The sequence below is a fragment of the Oryctolagus cuniculus genome, chromosome 10 (assembly GCF_051225735.1).
Source record: "Oryctolagus cuniculus isolate XC-2025 breed Fujian yellow rabbit chromosome 10, ASM5122573v1, whole genome shotgun sequence".
Classification (NCBI taxonomy): domain Eukaryota; kingdom Metazoa; phylum Chordata; class Mammalia; order Lagomorpha; family Leporidae; genus Oryctolagus; species Oryctolagus cuniculus.
In genome coordinates, this window is record NC_142876.1 from 86081605 (window position 1) to 86094722 (window position 13118).

The following is a 13118-nucleotide window of genomic DNA, read 5'->3' on the forward strand; positions in this document are numbered from 1 at the left end:
AGTGTGGACCCCTTGATTTGAAAAGAGGCCTGCGGTCAACTGGTTATGAGAACACAAGTAGACTAACCAATATGGAAAAGTGTAGGAGGGAGGATCTCAGGTGGCTTGAATTTTGTGTTTTCTGCATTTTTTGCTAATAGTTCCAGCTAACGTGTGCAGAGGGCTTCCTGTGTGCCAGCTGCTCTGCCAAGTATTTCACACCAGTCATCTCACTGGATCCTTGCCCGTGAAGTAGGTACTAGATCTTTTCATTTTGCTTAAAAGAAAATGTAGGAAGGGACTTCAAAACATCTGTGCAAAAATAGAATTAAAAGGTAAGTTTATTTTTGTGTAAATGGTTTGGAAATGTATCATGGAATTTTCTTTTTTTTTAATATGTGGTTGAAGGTTTTTTTTTTTAAGATTTTACATATTTATTTGAGAGAGAGAGTTACAGACAGTGAGAGGGACAGAGAAAAAGGTCTTTCTTCCACTGTTTCAGTCCCCAAATGGTCCCAATGGCTGGAGCTAGGCCAATCCAAAGCTGGGAGCTGGGAGCAAGGAGCTTCTTCCGGGTCTCCCATGTGGGTGCAGGGGCCCAAGTGCTTGAGCCATCTTCTACTGCTTTCCCAGGCCATAGCAGAGTGCCAGATTCAAAATGGAGCAGCTGGGATTAGAACTGGCATCCATGTGGGATGCTGGTGCCACAGGTGGATGATTAACCTATGTGCCTCAGCACCAGCCCCAGGAAATTTTCTTAATAAATATTCTCCATGAGCTTTTTGGAGACCCCAATTAAGTCCTTTGTACAAGATTATGCAACGTGAAACCACTAGAAGGTGAAACCACTATCTAAAACCCACACAAAGCTCATTTTCTTAACCATCAGGGGCTTTTTTTGTCCTAAAAGAAGAAACTGAATGTATTTTTTTTTTTTTGGACAGGCAGAATTAGACAGTGAGAGAGAGAGAGGGAGAGAAAGGTCTTCCTTTTTCCATTGGTTCACCCCCTAAATGGCCACTCCAAAGCCAGGAGCCAGGTGCTTCCTCCTGGTCTCCCATGCAGGTGTAGGGCCCAAGCACTTGGGCCATCCTCCACTGCCTTCCTGGGCTACAGCAGAGAGCTGGACTGGAAAAGGAGCAACCGGGACTAGAACCTGGGGTGCCGGCACCACAGGCGGAAGATTAGCCAAGTGAGCCATGGCACCAGCTGTATCTGAATCTTGGCAGTTGGTTAGATCTATTTTCAAACAAAGGTGGCTATCTAAAATGTCTCGGTTGATGACTAACTGAAGATCTGCTAAGTGTTGCTGGTTTTGATTGTGTGAAGGAGCAGGCAATAGGACCATTCTATTGGGTTCTTCTGTGTACCTGCACAGAACTCCAAAAAACAGAAAAAGATCAGTGCCAATATGTTCATTGCTACTTTTTCAAGGTTGGTTTGGGATCATTTTAGACTCTGTTTGGATTTACAGTGTTTTTAAGTTTTCCGCAGTAACAATCTCTGCCTTTGTAGTCAGGGAAGACACAGGCCAAAAGGTTCTACATAAGCCCTCCTGACATGCTAGGGCAGTGACATGAACCCTCCTTTTATGCGAACTTCTGTAGAAAGAGTTTTTCCTTCCCTTTTCCCTCCCTTGGGATGTGCTACTTCTTGGGCTTCAGCCTTCTTTGGCCAGAATCTGAGCTTATGTCTTAAAAACAAGGAAGAAAATTCTTGACATCCATGGAGATGGTGGAACACTGAAAGTTAAGCCAGCCTCCCAAAGTTTTACTCTTCATTTTCACTTTGTCTGCACATCAAAGAAGCTCCGAAGCCAAGTCCTGGCTTATTGAATGGGGGACTTCTTAGAGACTCATGACTCCCAGGGCTCAGGGTAGAAGCTGTGGCTACTAAAATGCTGGAAATTTACGAATCATGTCAAGGGATAGGTGTTTGGCCTATTAAGATGCCACCGAGGGTGCCCATCGTCTCATTACTGAGTTTCTGGATTCAAGTCCTGGCTCTGCTCCCAATTCCAGCTTCTTGCTAATGTGCACCTGGGATATAGTAGGTGATAGCTCTGGAAACAGAGTTCCTACAGCCCACTTGGCAGATGTAGACTGAATTCTAGATTTGCAGGTTTGGCCTGGTCTAGCACCAACTGCTGGAGTATTTGGGGAGCGGAGCGGTAGGTGGGAGTTCTCATTCTCTCTCTGTCTCTCTTCTTCAGTCTCTTTTTCTCTACCTCTTAAATAAAAACAAATAAATGAACAAAAAAAATTCAATAAAAATCATGTCAAGATTTCTTTGAAGTCCTCCATAGAAAGTATCTGGATAATTTCTCTTTTATCTGAAAGAGAGATTCTGCAAGGAGGTTGCCTGCAATCCAGGTAGCCTGTTCTTATACATGTTCTGCCCTTTGGCTGAAACCCACTCATTCTTGAGGAAATATTTATTGAGTGCCTACTAGATACAAGTGACTTGCCAGGTGTATGGGAGGCAGCAGACAGTAAAAGGAACTAAGTCACTGTCCTGATGCCACATAGGTTATTGCCCTTCTGCCATCTTGTCTTCTCACCCTTGAAGATACTGAATTTTAAACCCACCCTGGGGATTTCTATGACTACCTCAGTGGGAAGAGGTTAGGCACACTTTACTCAGATCCATTCTATTTTGAGGCACTTTAAAAAAATAATTCATTTACAGTACCATATTTGTTTATGCATCTTTTTTTCAAAGAGTGTGGGCTTTAAACACCTAGGTGGTTCAAATCCAGTTTTCACCACTCAGCTTGTTATTTGACTCTGGTTCCCTTACTTCCCTGAGACCTAATTTTTTAGTCTATATTTTGGGGCTAGTACTGTGGCCTGGAAAAATAATTGTGAGGTTTACAAGAAAAATGAAAATCTGTTTATGTAGACATGTATACTAATATTCATAACATCTTCATAAGAATCCAAAACTAGAAATAAGCCAATGTCTTTCAACTGATCAATGATCATCATCAAATAGTGCTACATCCATACAACGGAATACTACTCAACAGAAAATAATATGTGCAATAACATGGATGAACATCCAATATATTAAGGAAGAAATCAGAATCAAAAGGTGATATACAATGCAATCCCATTTCTTTGACATTCTGAAAAGGACAAGACCTAGGCACAGAGGAGAGACCCCCGGATGCCGGGAGCTCAGGTAAGAGGATGGGTTGATGACATATAAGCAAAAAGGAGTTTTTCAAGGTACTGAACATTTTCCTTATGTTGATAATGGTGATGGCTACACAGCTGTGTGCATTGGTCCACACTTACAGAATTGTGCCCCACAAAACTGTGTTTGGGTGGATGGATGGAAAGAAGGAAGAAAAGATGCGCAACCTGGAACATTTGGGCACTTAATGCCTCTGAGCCTCTTGCCAGTAGGAAATAGAAACCAGCACTTCACACCTGGTCTCTGAGAAGATGGTCAACAGGAACAACCACAGTTGATGCCAACAGTTGACCAACTCATTGGCAGGCCCACATATTTACTCTTGTTCCTTCTTGCTACCTTCCACATTCTACTTATTTCTGCTTCTTGGCATTGTGCCTTCTCATCAATCAGCATAAAAACTTGTGCTCCAAGCTTTGCTTTGAAGGAAACTTAGGTGAGTACCCTAGGGGTAGCTATGTGACTAAGTTCTTGCCAATAGAAATGGAATCAGAAGTGATGTGTGTTGTTTATTTCTGGACCTTCAACATCTGGGCACGCTCTCTGTCATGTCATACTCCCTCTTGCCCACCTTGAGAGCTGGAGCTCAAACTATAACCCAGACCAAACATGTCAACAGACTCAGCCTGCTGGGAGATGGAGGAACAGCACAGAAGGAACGTTGGTTTCTGGATGATTCAACCCTGTCAACCTAGGTGACAGTTCGTTTCACCACAGTGACATAAGAAAGAAATCTCCGTATTTAACTGTCTCTTTGTTATAACTGTATGAACTACACCCGGTGATTTTGTATTTTATTGCTGAAATTGCAGCAGTTTTAGGGGAGACAAGGGTGTTATTAATAATGATATTGGGGGGCCGCCGCCATGGCTCACTAGGCTAATCCTCTGCCTTGCAGTGCTGGCACACCGGGTTCTAGTCCCGGTCGGGGCGCTGGATTCTGTCCCGGTTGCCCCTCTTCCAAGCCAGCTCTCTGCTGTGGCCCGGGAGTGCAGTGGAGGATGGCCCAAGTGCTTGGACCCTGCACCCCATGGGAGACCAGGATAAGTACCTGGCTCCTGCCATCGGATCAGCGCGGTGCGCTGGCTGTAGCATGCCAGCCGCGGCGGCCATTGGAGGGTGAACCAACGGCAAAGGAAGACCTTTCTCCCTGTCTCTCTCTCTCTCACTGTCCACTCTGCCTGTCAAAAAAATAATAATAATGATGTTGGGGGCAGGCATTTGTAGTAGTAGTTAAAATACCACTTGGGACACTCACATCCATATCAAACTGCCCCACTTTTCAGGTCCTGGTTCATCTTTTTTTTTTTTTTTTTACATTTTTTAATGTAACTTTTAAAAATGTTTGTTTATGCTCATTTGCTTAAAAAGCAGAGCAATAGAAATCTTCCATGCAGTAATTTACTCCCCAAGTGCTTCCAGATAGCCAGGCTTGGGCCAGGCAGAAACCAGGAGACTGAAACTTCATCCTTGTATCCCATCTGGGTGATACAGGTCTAAGTACTTGAACCATCATCTGCTGCCTCCTGGGGTGCATTAGCAGGAAGCTGGATCAGAAGCAGAGTAGCCAGGACTCAGAGTGGCACTTGATATGGGATGTGGCCAGCCCGAGCAGCGGCCTAATGTACTGCATGTCAGTGCACACCCTCCTGGCTCTGCTTTTGATTTCGGTTTCCTGATAATGTGCACTCTGGAAGGCAGAGGTTATGGCTACAGAACTTGAGTCTCTCACTCATGTGGGAGACCCGAACTGAGTTTTTGACTCCTGGCTATTGCCTGACCCAGCCTTAACACTTGAGGACATTTGAGAGGTGAAATAGCATATGAAATATCTTTCTCTCTCTCTCTCTCTCTCTCTGTGTGTGTGTGTGCCTTTCAAATAAATAAAATAAGTAAATAAAAATTAAAAAATAATGATGTTGATGAGGCAATAGCAATAACATAGTCTTCCCATGTGTAGGTAACTTCAGACTTCTAAAAAGATACTTTATATTTACTTGGGTTTTTGTTTCATTGCCAAGATTGGGGTGCAGGGACGGGGAGGATGACTAGTGTCATTACTGTGAATAGCAGCTGACCAAGCAGGGGGTGTTGGCTGGGAAGTTGTTAGTCTTTGTATATACAGCGTGTATGGGAATTTCCATTCCCAGGAGATACGGATGTGACAGTTGATAGCCCTGGAAATCCATGTACATTGGAATCTTGGAGAAGCCTAAAGGGATTTCCAACAGGCCTGAGAAAATTGAGTGAATAAGAGGAACTGAGCTTATCAGCATTTGGATAAGGTGGATCGTGAAACAACATGGTCCCATGGCCGGTTCTCACACCCTGGAGCTGAAGCTCTAGACACTCGCGACAACTTCTGAGACACGGTAGGCTGAGAATGTCGCATTCGGTCCCAGGTGGTTAAGTATGATACTGATCTCGAAAGAGTGTTGTCCCTACAGCTAGACCCAGACGAAATGAATGGCAGGAAAGCCTAGTGCCCCTGGGTAACCAGAGAGATCACAGTTAGGTGAGCATCAAAGCTTAGTTCTACACCTGTTTCCTCCTCTCTCCTTACTTTTTCCCTGGGCAATTTCGTCCTGTCCTGTGGCAAGCATGCATTTTTTACTTAGTGAAAGAATTTTCATCTTGGAAGTTGTTAAACATGCCACTGGAACAAGCCAACTGATGGCTACAAAACAGTGTGTCTTGGGGCCACTGCTGTGGCATAGTGAGTTAAGCTGCCACCTGCGATGCAAGCATCACATATGGGTTCTGGTTTGATTCCCGGCTGCTCCACTTCTAATCCAAACCAGCTCTCTGCTCATACACCTGGGAAAGCATCAGAGATGGCCCAAGTTCTTGGACTCCTGCACTCATGTACGAGACCTGGAAGAGGCTCTTCTCTTGGTTCCTGGCTTTAGTCTGGCCAAGCTGTGGCCTTTGTGGCCATTTTGGGAATGAACCATCAGATGTAAGACTGCCCTCACTCTGTCTCTCCATCTCTCTCTCTGTGTAATAACTCCATCTTCCAAGTAAATTAAATAAATCTTTTTTTTAAAAAAAAAAAGTGCCCCTGAAACTCTGTCAACAATTAAAAACAAATGAATGGGTTTTTAGGGTGTTTTCACGAGAACTAAACCCTTATCGCATACCATTTTCAAGGCAAACCCTATTGGTTAGTGAATGAAGATTATGATCATACTAAACCCAAGTGCCTCATTGTGATCCCACATCCACTACTTCTTGTTCTGTTTGCTGTTCCTGATCATATCCCATCATATCTCTGTACAACACAGTATGGTATAAGATAGGCTCACGTCAGACTGGTTACATTTCAGGCTGTCCAGTACCAAAGAGAATACTATCTACAAGGCCACATTATTAAATTTACAAAGCAGTTATCTGGAGAGAGGAAATGTTAGCATTCAGATGCAAGCAATTTTAAAATCACAATCTGCCAAATAAAACCGTTTCCTTGGAGCTAAGTAAATACTCTCCCAGGGATGGACCTGAGGAATCAGACAGCTGCATCTATTTATGGCTTCCCCTGTGTCTCCCTCTCTCCTGTGAATCGAGTCCACTCTACAGAAAGCTACGATGATTCCTTTAATAAGCCTCCCTATTCCCACCATGGGACAGGAGCAGTGAGACAGAGAGCCAGCTGCCATTGCAATGTTCTAACCATCTGCTTCTTTCTGATTTTCCCCCTCTCCACTCACATTTAAATGTCTTTCCTTGTATATCTATTTGTAGCAGCAGATGGAATCGTCATTATCTTCGTCATCATCAGCATCATATTCAACTAACTGAACAGCCACTGTGTTCTAAGCTTTATGCTAGTCACTTTATATAAATTATCTCAAGTAATCCCCTCAAAACCCACAAAGCATTACTGTTCCATTTCCCTGAGGGTGAAACTGAGCTTCAGAATATTTAAGAGATTTGCCAAAGGTCACAAGGCCAGTAAGTTTGTTGCAGTGACAAATTTTCTGAATAATCATGAAGTAGGTGAAAGTATTTTTGGTACCCTATAAAAAAACATTTATCTATTTGAAAAGCAGAGCGACAGAAAGAGAGGGAGTGAGACCAAAGAGAGATCTTCCATCTGCTGGTTCACTCCTCAAATGCCCAAAATACCTAGTGCTGAACCAGGCCAAAGCCGGGAGCCAAAAACTCCATCCAAGTCTCCAACATAAGAGGCTGGGCCCTCAACTACTTGGGGCATCAATTACTGCCTGTGTTGGTAGGAAATTGGATCAGTACAGGATGCAGGCTTGCAAGCAGCGACTTAACCCACTGAGCCACAATGCCCACCCCCTGGGTCCCTCATAGGTTCTTCTGTTCCAACCATGGAAATACCCTACTGCCTACTGCCACCTTTCCCAAAGTTGCCAAGAATCCCAACAGTTCCAAAAGTATCCTTTCTTAATGGTGTTTGCACTTGCATATGGGTCTTTTAGAAAACCAAAGATCCAAACAATTCAAGTTCAAAAGCTAAATTGGAGGCCAGCGCCACAGCTCACTGGGCTGATCCTCCACCTGTGGCGCCAGCACCCCGGGTTCTGGTCCTGGTTGGGGTGCCGGATTCTGTCCCGGTTGCTCTTGCAGTCCAGCTCTCTGCTGTGGCCTGGGAGTGCAGTGGAGGATGGCCCAAGTGCTTGGGCCCTGCACCCGCATGGGAGACGAGGAAAAGCACCTGGCTCCTGGCTTTGGATTGGTGCAGTGCGCTGGCCACAGCACACCAGCCGTGGCAGCCATTTGTGAGGTGAACCAACGGAGGGTGGACCTTTCTCTCTGTCTCTCTCTCTCACTGTCTAACTGCCTGTCAAACAAAACAAAAACAAAAAAAAAAAAACTAAATTGGAGACCATGCCAGAAAATAACAGGGAAGGTCTTTGCAGATGAGTAGACCTCCCAAAGCTTCCTGGTGAGCACCGTAGACACTTGCTCCTTTCAAAAGTGTAACAGCCCTGCCCCCCTAACACTGTCAGGTTCACTCACAGAACTTCTTGGAAGAGCTTCCTGCCACACTTTGCACCTCATACAAACCGGACCAACAACAAAAATTCTTTAAGGCCATTGCTATGATTCCCTAGTATTTTGAAGAGGATGACAAGGGCAATTTTAGCAACAGAGCAAGAAGGTTCAGATCCCTAACTTTCTGATGAGTCAGTGAACCTGGTGGTTGTTTTCTAGCAAACACAAATGTGTTCTTTGGATGCTCCTCTTCCTTGAGTCCCTGGGCCATGCCCTGAGTCTGTCAGACTGCTGTTGCAAATCTAAAGCATTCCAGTTGGCAGAGTAATAGACCTTTCCCTTGGTGGACAACTGTGAGTTGAGTTTTGACAATGATTGTTCTGTTTCCAGAAAGTCACTGGGGAGCCAGGAAGGAGAGGAGGGAGACTTGGAAACTCAGCCAGGTGATAGACACTTCCTCAGGCGGTCTTCTTCTGCCAGGTTCCCAGATCGCAGGCTGGGACAGACCCTGCTGACTCTTTCTAAAATTTTAACATTGTTAAATCGCCAGAAGCAAGGTTTTTTGTTTTTGTTTTTGTTTTTCCCCCATACCCAGTTCTTCAACTCTAGAATTCCGAAGGAGCTTGCCTATTCCAGCCTCCAAGAGGCAGTAGGACTGTTGAGCCTTTGGTTGTTTTTCTTTCTGTAGCCTCTTCCCATTTCCAGGAAGAGAGGTTCGGTAAGAGGGGTGTTGGGATGCTATTTAGCTTAGAAGCCCGTTTGTGGAAAAGAAGGTTACTCTTGGGGTTTTCTACAATAGGTAATTTTTTTCCTTCACTAAATGCATAATTAATGTTGTTTTAATAAGGAACTGGCCCTTAATGCAGACAATTCATATGCATGAGTGTCCTGCCCCCCCTCTCTCAAAGCAACTGAGTCTTTTTCCTTGAAATCCACTAGGAGCCCTGGCCTAAAATAAGTAAACATTTGGGTGGTCTGTTGATATTCACAGAGCACATTTGAAATTAACTAATTTGCCTTCTATGAGAAACAGACCTTCACCCGGTTCAGAGAGCTGCAGCTTTGAAATTAAGTAGCGCAAGTTGTCCTTGCAGATCCTCTGGCTTGCTTAGGTTATGGTTTGAAGGGCAGCATTTACTAATGAAGGGAGGGCGGGTGCCAGAACTTAGGAGAGAAGGCCACAAGGGGCCTCCTGTCTGGAGAGCATTTCCACCCTCTAGAGGGAGCAGGTGAAGCCTGTATTTGAGTCCACGTGTTGAAAGCACGTCTTGCTTCACCCGGAGTTAGTGTTCGCCTCTATTGGCAGTCGAGGAGGCTGAGCCCTGTGGATTGTACCCTGGGGCACCTTCATCAACTCGCTTCAAGTTGAATTTAGCCCGAGAAGGGGCCCCCAACAAGAAGGTCAGAAGGAGGAATGGAGAGAACTCGCAGTATTTCTGCTCTGCTGCCTAGATGGCAGGCCCTCCTATAACAATATCTCCTTCCCTTTCTCTGTGATGCAGGGATGGTTATGCTCACTTGAGTTGGCTCATCTCTGGGTTCATTGCCACCTCTTGTTGGTTTCTTAAACTATACCCTTACTTCCCTTCATTATGACATCCCTCTATCCAATACTGGTGGCAGTAACACTAACCCATGGCATTTACTGCTGGGATTCTGATAAACTCAGCTGACTTTTCCTCTGTAAGCCCAAGGACTACTAGGAATGAGCCCCCCTAGCATGATCCCAGAACTCAAATCAGTAATAATAACCATGAGAGGCAGCATGTATTGAGCACTATCTATGGTCTCAGGCCCTGTGTTATGTGCGGTTCATGCAGAATTTCAGGAGTTGGAGACTCAACAGATTTCTCAAATTAACAGTCTGTAAGGAGGCAGAAACCATTGGTAGGGCACTTACAGCCAGTGTGTATACTTTAATATTAAACATTACTTTTATTAAAATGAATAATAGTAAGTTCTTTAAGGGCTGCAGGTAAATGTGGATAAGAAGACTAATTTGTTAAAAACTCTTCTTCACTTAATACTTGCTGTGGATTGTCAGATTCTCATTCCATCTGTTGGTAATGCCAGCCCTCTCCATTGTCACCATGTGATGCTGTGCTGTGGCTTCAGTGAGTCCCCTCAGATGCACCTGTTGGTGACTTTATACCTAATGTCACTATATGAAGAGGTGGAGTCTTAATAGGTGATTAGGTCACGAGGGCTCCACCCTCCTCAGCGGATTAATGCTGCTGTCACAGCCCTGGGTTTGTTATTGTAGGAGCAGATTATTGATAAGAAAGAGAAGTTCAGCTCTGTCTCCCCTCTGTGCCTGCTGGCTTGCTCTTCTGCTACTTCTGTTGTGCTAAGATGCAAGCCTCTACCAAATGGCAGCACTCTTCTTTGGGTCTTCCCAGCTCCAGAGCTTTGAGAAAGCAATTTCATTTCTCTATTATTAACCAGTCTGGAAGCGTTCTGTTAGAGCAGCACAGAATGGACTGAGATACACAGTGAAAACATTTGTGCTGAAGCAGCCATGTGTCTTTATTTTATTGCCCTGTAATACATAAGCCATTGAACTTTTAAATACAAGTTCATGGGTTTTTAGTGTAGTCACAGAGTTACACAGCTATCACTGGTATCAAGTTCCAGAATGCTTTCATTGCCCCAAAAAGAAACCCCCAACCTATTTATCAGTCCCTCCCCATTCCTTTTTCCTCCCTGCTCCTGACAACTACTAATCTCTTTCCTATCTCTTTGGATTTGCCTGTTGTTGCATTTCATATAAATGGAGTCATGGGAGTCATAGCATATGTGTCTTTATTTGCCTGGCTTTTTTTACATGACATAACATTTTGGAGGTTCATACATGTTGTCGATTCAGTACATCATTATATGGCTGAACAATATTCTATTGTATGGATATACCATAGTTTATTTATCTATTCATTAATGAGCATTTGGGTTTTTCCCTGACCCTTTGATTATTGTGAATAATGCTGTTGTGAACATTTGAGTGCAAGGTTTTGTGCGGGCATTCATTTTTATACATGTGTAAAATACATGGTTCTTGGGAAGCATGTGTTTTTGACTGCCCTGTGCCTTTTAGGGAAACAATCTCTTCTTCATTCTCCAAAAATTATGTTCAATCTCCTTGCTTTAGATGTTTTTGATTTCACTTACTGCCCCCCAGAGTTATCACATGATCTAGACTAGCCAATGAAAATATTCAACACCATTGCTATGGTGATTGGTTCATCATTAGGGACATGTTTCAAGGTGAGCCAATCATTGTCCTTTTCTGGACTGAAGTGGCCACACAGGCATAGACAGGGGGTGAGCTCTTTCTGTGACAGTAGCTAAACACTGTCAGGAAGAAGAGCCTACCCAAAAGATAGACAGAAACGGACCCAGAGCACTGATGATATCATTTGAATGTCAGCATTCTGCATGACCTCAAATCATACCAGTTGAGCCTGGACTTTTTCCTGTGTTATGGGAATCAGTAACAAATATGTGGGGTTAAAAGTCTTCATATCTGTCAAAATCTCCTCCTCTCCTAACTTCTCCCTGAGGAATCCGCAGGCACACATCACAACAAGCCCACATCACCATTTGCCCTGTGTGCACAGCAAGAGATCCTTGGAATTTGAGAGTGGCGATGATTGCACAACTCTATATCCCTGGCGGCTGAGCTGGGGAGAGGGATTCCTGTGCTTCTAGGGAGGCTCTCAGGGCTGCTTTGGGTTTTAACATCTTATGACTGGTTGTTTGGAGCTGATGTATTTGCTTATGAACTCCTCTCTCTGAAGTTTCCATATACCAACAGGGAAATTGCTTTCATTGCAAGCATTCTGCTACAAGGAGGAAAAAATGCCCACCTTACCTTACTCCTACCCCACTCCCATCCTAACATCTTTCATTTTCCCTTGGAATCTTCTGTCTTCTGTTCCTCTGCTGAAAACAATTGTCCAAACTGTACTTTATGGTAAGTTTCTGGATACTGTTTGGTCAACGTCTGGGAAATATTCTTTGCGAGGGTGGATGTAATATACATGTGTATGTTTTCAAGTACACGTGGATCTTGTCTGATGTTGATTTCTGAAAGTCAGCTACAATCAGATTTCAAAGGCTTTTTGTTCTAGTCTTCAAGAAAGTTGAACATGCACATCTATCACAGATGCCATGCTTTCCCGGCTGGGGTTATATGTACTTCTGATGATATACTGAGCTTACAAGTCAAGATAAATGTGACACATCTTTACTGGAAGAATTTGGGAGGAAATTATGTTCAAATTAAACTGCAATAAATCATCGAGGTGAATGCAGAATTCCCATGAACCTGCAAGATCAGATGAGAGGCAGTAAATGTTGCTTCTTTCGTGGATAACTTTATAGAGTGCTCCTAGGTTCCCTGGAGTATAGCAGGAACGGCTAATATTTATTGATTCCATGCTAGGTGCCAAATATTATCTAACTTCATCATGGCAGCAGCTCTGTGGTCTAGTTGTTACAGTTTCCATTTTATAGATGAGGAAACTGAGGATCAAAGAAATTCAAAAACTTGACCAAGATCACATGGCTACTGTGTGGTAGACTACAGACCTTACTCTTGGTGTGTGTGATGCCAAAAGCTCTTACCCGTAATACTAAATTGCTCCCCTTGTTTGTGCAACATTTGTTTTTGTTTTATTTTTGGTTGTGTAGTTCCATGTAATCATTCCTTTCAAGAAAATCAAGCGATATAGTGTTATACAAGATAGAAAGACAAAGTCTCTCTCCTCCCCCACTCTCCCTCTCCTGTTTTGCTCCTTTATGTGCCTATTATCCAGGCAGTAGTCCCTCCGGACTTTGACCCAGGTCTTCAAAATGTGAACTCTTAATCTCTATGCCATACTGCTGAGTTGTTGGGAAAGCTGAGAATTTTGCCAGGAGAACAGTCTGCCTCATATTTAATTTAGACCCTATTTAAATCAAATTCCTACAGAGTGCAT

General features: G+C 43.8%; 1 long non-coding RNA gene across 50 annotated transcripts in view; it reads right to left on the bottom strand.

Moving 5' to 3' along the window:
* LOC103349250 (uncharacterized) overlaps nucleotides 1-13118 on the bottom strand; it is a 603064-nt gene that overhangs the window by 353698 nt on the left and 236248 nt on the right. The gene's annotated exons all lie outside the window — the stretch shown is intronic.